The sequence below is a fragment of the Balaenoptera acutorostrata genome, chromosome 8 (assembly GCF_949987535.1).
Source record: "Balaenoptera acutorostrata chromosome 8, mBalAcu1.1, whole genome shotgun sequence".
Lineage (NCBI taxonomy): Eukaryota > Metazoa > Chordata > Mammalia > Artiodactyla > Balaenopteridae > Balaenoptera > Balaenoptera acutorostrata.
In genome coordinates this window covers 20,930,121-20,938,996 of record NC_080071.1, presented here as the reverse complement: position 1 = coordinate 20,938,996, position 8,876 = coordinate 20,930,121, and the positions used below count along the sequence as shown (strand labels likewise).

Sequence of the window (8,876 nt, the reverse complement as noted above, 5' to 3'; positions counted from 1 at the left end):
CTTGCATGGGTCAATGCCCCACCTCACCTCTGATTAGGTCTATTTTGGCAACACTTGTGTGTGTGTTATAGATTACAGATGATCCCCACACCCCTCCCCACCCCCCCCCGCCTCTCAACTTTTCTTTAGTATTACTTTTATAACACTTTTATGACAAAATGTTTTTTTTTAATTTGAAAAGAGCATTTACAGTAAGAGATCAAATGCTGCAGATTACACACTCCTATATTACTATGTTTTTTTTTTAATGGAAATCACTATGAAGATAGAGTATCAAAGACTCAGAATCATACTCTTAAAATAATCAGTAAGGCATGGAAGTCAAAACTCAATTTTAAGAGGAATGTCCTACAGTTGAGGGTCAACCCCGCCTTATAACAGCCAAAATTTAAGTCACCTGAATAAACAGAGAGACAAGAAGGAAAGGGCAACCTGAACTCTGCAAACTCTCATATTTAAAAGAAGAAACAGAAGAGGTAATTCCAATTGACCCCTTGTGTTTTATGGGTTTTGCATCTCTGGGAAGGTTAAGATGACAGCCCATTCTAAACACACGTCCATTTACATTAGCAGCCTTTTCTATGGGTGACTTAAGTGCATATTTGAAACATTCCAACAGAGAAACAGAAAAGACATCAAAGGACCAAATAAATCCACACAAACATGGGAATTTGAAAGCCAGTTTATTTGGACTTTATCTCACTCTCATTTGCCCGCCACAATCCAAATGAGACCATAAAACAGTCAGTATACGAAAGACCTGCTTTTCATAGTCATAACAGTATAGATCTGGACTCTCTTTGGGGAATGTTACAGTGGATGCTTTGGTTGTGTTAGCAAAGGGGACTAGGGGAGGATGTTGGGACAATTATTTTACTAACATATTTTAAATGACTCAAATAGTTGTCAAGTTCCTGTCTGAACACTAATTAAGCCTGGATACTAAAAATGAATAAGAACAGGTTGAGAGCAGTTTTTATACTACGTGGGTGGTTAACCGAAATGGCCGTGACTGGAATGGCCCTGAACACCCCAACTTTGATGATGTAATTCAAGTTGAACAGTTTAACTTTCCAGAGGCAGACAGTCTAGGTCTAGCTAGATTCCTTTGTCTTAGCCTAACATTCTCTTTTTGATGAGTTTTCCCCTTCTTCTCTTACACTCCTTCCTCCCTTGATGGTATCATTACATATGGAAAATTACAGATGTTTAGTTTATATAACAGGCAAGATTAATATTTACTTTTTAAAAATCTGGTACATGGATAAAATCCATATAACAGCACATACAATACATAAAAAACTCTGGGGCCCTTAAATTTTGTAAGGGCTAAGGAGTGTTTTTATTTTATTTTATTTTATTTTTTTAAGATTTTTTTTTTTTGATGTGGACCATTTTTAAAGTCTTTATTGAATTTGTTACACTATTGCTTCTGTTTTATGTTTTGGCTTTTGGCTGTGAGGCATGTGGGATCCTAGCTCCCCGACCAGGGATCGAACCCGCACCCCCTGCATTGGAAGGCGAAGTCCCAACCACTGGACCGCCAGGGAAGTCCCAGGAATGTTTTTAAATGGAGAGGAAGAAATGATGAGCATGTTTGCTCCAGGATTCAGACATCAGTTCCCTGGTGCCATTAGCTCAAAGGGAATTAAATGTAACTATGAACAGGGGACGTTGTTAAGTCAATGGTATTTTTTTAGGAAGTTCTTCCTTTGCAACCTGGCTAGACTGACTTTCTAGGTTTGTCCAAGGACTGCAGAGATAAAAAATGATGTGAACAGAAGACAAAAACTGAAGTTCTAATGGGTACAACCCAGAGGAAGGCTGTGGAGTTGATGAGAAAGAAGCAGATGTTAAATACTTACTTAACTTCTTTAACTGGTGTCTTAACTAGTGGCATTACCATTAATCAAAGCTGCCAATTTAAGTACTGGTTCTCTAAGAAAAAAAATCAGAAAGGGGTCCTTTGTCCTTTGTTAACACAAACATAAATATTTGTACAACAGAGAGAAATGCCCTTCTGTGGTTTTCTCCTTTGCAAGTCAGGGATGACTGGATAATATTTAGTTAGAAAAACATAATGATCGATGACTGGCAAAGTTTTATGTTTTATATCACTGAGAGGAGATATTTTTATATTTTTGGCCTGTTTATATGTACAGTCACCAGTACTGGTCATTGAGTTTCTTACATGCTTTTTGAAATACATATTATTCTTTCTAGGTCTAGCCAACGTGAGCTAGTACTTTTCCATAAAGGTTGCCCTTTTCAACTTAAAGTTTTTTAATTTAAAAATCATAAATGCTAATCATAAAAATGTAAACAATGAAGAGGAATATAAAAAAAATTTAGAGTAAAATTTTGACAGTAAATTGTTCTCCGTTACCCTTCTTCTCTTCATTTTAGTTGTCTGTTGCTGCATAAAAAATTATTAGTTGTCTGTTGCTGCATAAAAAATTATCCCCAAAATGTAATGGCCTAAAACAATAAATATTTATTATCTCACACAGCTTCTGTGGGTCAGTAATCTAAAGTGGCTTAGCTGGGTGGTTCTCAGCTCAGAGTCTTTCACAAATTGCAGTCATGGCGCCAGCAGGGATTGCAGGCATCTGAAGGCTTGACTGGGGCTGCAAGATCCGCTAACAAGGTAGGATCCACCCACACACCTGGCAAGTTAGTGCTGGTTGTTGGCAGGAGGCCTCAGTTCTTTACCACGTGGACCTTACCACAGGGCTGCTGGGTGTTTTCACAAGGTGGAAGTTAGTTATGCCCAGGGTGAGTGATCCAAAAGATGGCAAGGAGGAGGCTGAAAGTCTTGTATGACCTAATCTCAGGAATCACACACAGACACACACCAAATCCAGGCCACACTCAAGGGGAGGGAAATTGGTCCTCACCTTTTGGAGACAGGAGTACTGAAGTACTTGTAGACATACTTTAGAACTACCATAGTGCTCCTATTCTTTAAAGGATAATCACTGTTAATATATTGTTATATAACGTTTTAGACATTTTTCTATGCACATACAAATATATATATGAGGTACATGTGAATGTATATCTATTACATATACATGTTTTACATATATTTATAGTTGTTTATAAAATTCTTAGAAAATGCTATGAATATTATTTTACAAATTTTTATTCATTACATAATATGTTAAGGATATCATTTCTCCTTGTAACACATAGCTCATTCTTTTTAATAGCTGCATAGCATTTCATTAGATACTAATAACATAATTTATTTAATCATTTCCCCAAAGATGTACATTTGGGTTGTCTACAGTTTTTTGTTACTATGAATAATATTGCAGTACACATCCTGGTACGTAAAACCTTGCCTGCTTATTTAAGTATTTCTGCATGATATATTCTTATAAATGGAATTGCTGTATCAAAACATTTCTGCTTTTACTATTTTGAAAGGTACTATCAAACTGCCCTTCAAAAGTGTCCTTTCTATGCACAGTTATATTACTCTTACTCATACTCTCTGTTTACTGATTATTCCTACTGCCTGTGGTATCTGTGCAGAATTTTCTCATCTCTGGTGTCTTTTAGCTTTTCCAACACCTAATTTGTATTTCTCATGAAATGTTTCTGAGATAATCTAATTATCTACCTAATCACCATTATTCCTGTTTGGGCAGATCTGTTTCTCCAGGCCATCCCATATATCTCGGCCCTATAGCTTGGCTGTCCTTGAATCAAGCAATCACTTCTGGCAAAATCGGCTGTGGACTGGGGGTGGGAGATGGGTCAGGAGATAGCATTAAACAAACCCTGTCTGAGGAACCACCCAGGGCTACTTTTATACCATGAGGCTGGGTATGGCAAGTATTCAGAGGTATGACTAGCCCTTTAGAGTGGTTTTACCTAAGACACTCAAACCTTAGAGACTCAATGACCCATGTGAAAAGCAGAAATAATTAGATATCTTCCACCTGTTACATAGGATTGTTATGAGCATGAAATAAAATACTGTAAATTGTAAAGCACTGCATGAAGTGAAACAACTAGCAAAATCCCTGGCATATACTAGACTCTCCATCAACAGTGGTGTAACAAGATGCTGTAAAGTGCCCAGTACTAAAATGATCTATTCAGGCCCACTGCTGAGAACCATAGCATGAAGCACCACTCAGCCTTAGTCTAGGGCACTACCAGGCACTGGGGCTGCTGGCAGGGCGAGCTGACGGTGCCCGTCAGAAGAGCCGTCAAGTCTGCTGTCATTCCTGCCCAGACCGCCTGGGAACAAGGTGGGGACTTTTGGCAGGAGGTGTGGGGGGCTGCAGAGTCCTTGAGGAGAGGCTATTCCCTCTTCTCACCAACCGGAGAAGAGAAGGTACTTCCTCTTCCTGAAGCACTGGGAGGGAAGCTTCACGTGTGTGTGTGTGTGTGTGTGTGTGTGTGTGTGTGTGTGTGTGCGTGCGTGTGCGTGTTTGTAACCACATCCATTCCTGCTCCACCGAATCAGGGACATGTGAAAGTGTCTCGTGTGAAGCTGTCAGTGCTGAAACTAGCAGAGATCCCGCCGACACCCCGTATGGAAAAAGGGGTGGGAGGGGGATGATGGAGCCGAGAAAGAACAGATGGTCTTTTTTTTTTTTTTTTAGGTTTCCCCTAAAGTTAAAATTTTTAATTAAAAAGACTATTATTTTCCTTCTTAAAACTCCCTTTTTGTGGTAAAATATAGACACAGACAGAAAAAAACATTAAATGTGCCACTTAATGAGTTATCAAAGCAATATCTGTGTAACTATCACTCAGGTCAATAAATAAAACATTGCCAACACCCCAGCCCTCTCCACCTGTGTCTCCTCAAAATCAGAAAACCCTCCCTCCCCCAAAAGGTAACCATGACTTGACCTTTATAAGAATCATACTCTTGGTCTTTTTTTTTTGAAAAAAAATTTATGCTTGCATCCCAAAGCATTATACTTCAGTATGGCTTGTTTGGGGAATATATATAAATGGAATCACACAGTGTGAATATACATCAATTTGTATATCTATGCTACTGTTGATGGGCATTTGGTTTGTTTCCAATTCAGGACTATTATTAACAAGCTGCTGTAAACATTCTTTTTTTTTAAATTTTTAAATTTAATTTAATTTATTTTTTTATACAGCAGGTTATTATTAGTTATCCATTTTATACATATTAGTGTATATATGTCAATCCCAATCTCCCAATTCATCACACCACCACCCCCCACCCCCCCACCACTTTCCCCCCTTGGTGTCCATACATTTGTTCTCTACATCTGTGTCTCTATTTCTGCCCTGCAAACTGGTTCATCTGTACCATTTTTCTAGGTTCCACATGCTGCCGTAAACATTCTTATACATGATTACGGGTGTGTATGTATACATTTCTTTAGGGTGTATAGCTAAGAGTGGAATTGTTGGGTGATAGAGTATGTGAATTCTCAACTGGACTATAGAATGTTTTCCAAGTGGATTCCCAATGTACATTCCCACCAGCAGTTTAGGAGAGTTCTCTATGCTTCACATCTAAAATGATCATTCTTCATTCTGAGATAATCTACTTCTGTATGAAAAAGGCCTTTTTAAAAAAAAAAATGATAAAAATGATAATGGTAGAATTAACAGATTACTTTCTAAGTGGCTTTACATGGTAAAATAAAGATCTAATAGTTCCATTTAGGCCCTATTTCCTGCCTGAAATCCTACTGGATCATGACGTCCCAAATGCTAGAAACCATTGTCTCACATAACATGATATAGATTGTTCCTAATTATTATTTTCACATCAAAAACTACTTGATACGTATAGTAGCCAGCCTCCAAGATGGCCCCCAGTGAACCTTCTCTCTTGGTATTCATGCCTTTGTGTAGACATTCCACAATGAATAAGGGCCGATTTTGTGACCAATGGAAGTGTCAGTGTATCAATTCATAAGTTAGGTCAAAGAAGGCAATGCTGCTTCAGTGTTTGGTCTTTTGGATCAATCACCCTGGGGGAAGTCAACCACCACGTTGTGAGGTTGCTCAAGCAGCCCTGTGGACAGGCCCACAGAGAAAAGACCAATTTACCAACGCCAACTTGCTAACCAAGTGAGTGAGCCACCTTGAACAAACTTCTGCCTCAGTCAAGCCTTCAGAGGATTTTAGTCCTCCAGCCTTTGAATTTTCCAGCTAGACCCCAGAAATCATAAAGTAGAGACAAGCTATCCCCCTGTGCCCTCTCTGAATCCCTGATCTACAGAAACCATGAGATAATACATGATTATTGTTGTTTTAAGCCACCAAATTTTGGGATGATTTGTTATGCAAGAGATAATTAACATAACACACATGATCACCTAGAAAATATACTTGGCCAGAATTTGAACCTGCATCTGATAATGCCTCTATATTTAAACACAGGTTTAGAAGAAGTAGAGGTGACAAAGCAACATGTTGAATAAATGTGCACAGGGATGCAATTAGCAAAATCCAGAATATAGGAAATTCTACAGCATAAATGACCCAACTCCTTCAGCTAGTAAATCGGAAAAAAAAAAAAAAAAAAGTTGAGAAAGGGAACCCATAAATTAAAAGGGACTTACAAGGTATGATAGATTGTATTACTCCCAGTATTTGCTGTCCTCTCCTGTGGGAGACTTATTCTTCCCTTCTCTCCTCTGACATTGGCTTTGGCCATGTGACACTCTTTGACCAATGAAATGTGAGCAGATGTGATGGTTGCAACTTTTGAGCAGAAGTTTTAAAAGTCATTGTGTTTCAACCATTCATCATTTCCATCTGCCAGGAAGTGGGTGTATCCCAAATAGGGACTGTTTCTTCAGCCCATGGCCAAGAGTGAAGAGGATGCAGAGCTGACTCACAGTGGAAATTCACGTGAGCAGGAAAGAAACCCAAGTTGTCATAAGCCACTGTGATTTTGGAGTTATTTGCTACCACAGCATAACCTAGTATAATCTGATTCATGCAATAAATGTTTTAATCAAATACAAAAGATAAACCTGGTTAGGATTTCAATTTATGGGACCACTGTAGAAATTTGAAAATGGACTAGATAGTTAATGATAATTAAGAATTGCTATTTATTTTTTAGGTGTGTTGACAGTACTGCAGTTTTTTAAGTTTAAGATTTAGACCTTTATTTATTTATTTATTTATTTTTGGCTGTGTTGGGTCTCAGTTGTGGCACACGGGATCTTTTGTTGCGGCCTGCAGGCTCTTTGTTGTGGTGCGTGGGCTTCTCTCTAGTTGTGGCACACGGGCTTCTCTCTAGTTATAGCGCATGGGCTCCAGAGCGCCCGGGCTCAGTAGTTGCAGCACGTGGGCTTAGTTGCCCCATGGCATGTGGGATCTTAGTTCCCTGACCAGGGATCAAACCCTCGTCCCCTGCATTGGAAGGCGGATTCTTAACCACTGGACCACCAGGGAAACCCCTGCAGTTATTTTTAAAACAACAAAAAGAGTTCTTTTATTTTAGACACATGGTCCAGGCGGAAGGGAAGGTAGGTTGGGGTATAGCTTAGTCATGAGTTGATAATTGTTGAGCTGGGTGTTGAGAACATGCCAGTTTGTCATACTATTCTTCCTACTTTTGTTAATGCTTAGAAATTCTCATAATAAAAAGTAAAAAAAAGACAGTCTATCAACTTGAGTCCCAGAGTTGTCCCTTGACTCCCCAAGGTGTACAGAAAACATGGGAGCTGAGAAGATGGAGTTGATCAATTAAGTTTAGTGAGTAAGTAAATAAGGGAGGTGTTGGAGAAGGTCTCAGGAACAAGACATCAAAACTGATTTTCAGTGAGGAAGATGTTTCTTCGGGAGCATTATATCAGGCTAGAGCAATATCAACGTAAGATTTGGTGCACTGGAGAGAGGTGAGGGGCTCTGAAGGTATCAGCTTCCACCACAAGTGTGAAAGGGAATGGGTGTGGCTTAAGTAGAACTGTTATCTCTTCTCTATTAGCTAAAATCAAATGTAGTATCTGTCTTCCCAGTTAAAGCACCTGATGTATTCTTTATCTGTGTACTGGGCATTAATGTTTGGAGTTAGGAGATGGATTGGTAGCTTAATTAATCGGCTCCACGCCTCAGCTTGGAATTGCATTACTTCCAGGAACGGTGCCTGTCTTTTGAGTTAGTGACAGATTGTTTTCTATTGTTCCCCTTGCCTCCTACAAAGTGCTCTAATTCCCTTTTTTTTTTTCTTTTCTTTTCTAATTCACTCTTAAAGAGGCTCCAGACTACATTTCCACCATTTGTACTGCAAGGATAGGATTTCCTGTAAGTGGAGTAGACAAAGTAGCTGAGCTTGAGCCATCTTGCCAGTTTCACATCCAAGAGAACGTTAGACAAGAGGACCACTTGGGCTGAGGGAGAGAAGAGGCTGAGCCTGAGCCAGACCCTCTGTCAGGAGACTGTGGGCCGGGACATGTGACTTAGGGAGAGCCAACACAGGCAGCTCTAGAGGGGGAAGAAAATCTGCTGGCGTTAGAGAAGCAGCAGCAACCTCAGGGGTAGCACCTACTGCCCCCTGTCCAAAGGAGCCAAGGGAGGAGATTCTCATTTCACCCTCCAAATCGAGGGTGCTTCTGTCTGGGAAAGGGGGAGAAGACGGGGGTGTGAGAGCAGACATATCTCCCATCCTCTCTCCCACTAGATTGACATTGAAGTTTTGTATTGCTTTGTTTGTGAGATTGAAGTTTGAATATGAATAGGGCTGAGCATTAGAGATAAGACTGGGAAGTTATGGAATTAGATGGAGTTTATCATAAAGATAAGGGAGTTCACTGCCCAGAGTAAAGGGGGGACTTTACCAGAGGAGGCAGGGAGCAGTTAAACAGCTTCATGTTTACACCCCAATGAATTGCTACGCCTTAATA

General features: G+C 39.7%; 1 non-coding gene across 1 annotated transcript; it reads left to right on the top strand.

The window, feature by feature from the left end:
* Positions 1–7,944: 7,944 nt before the first annotated feature.
* Positions 7,945–8,126, top strand: LOC114238084 (U2 spliceosomal RNA). The gene has a single exon (XR_003623511.1). It is a non-coding gene; the product is annotated as a U2 spliceosomal RNA (small nuclear RNA).
* Positions 8,127–8,876: the final 750 nt, after the last annotated feature.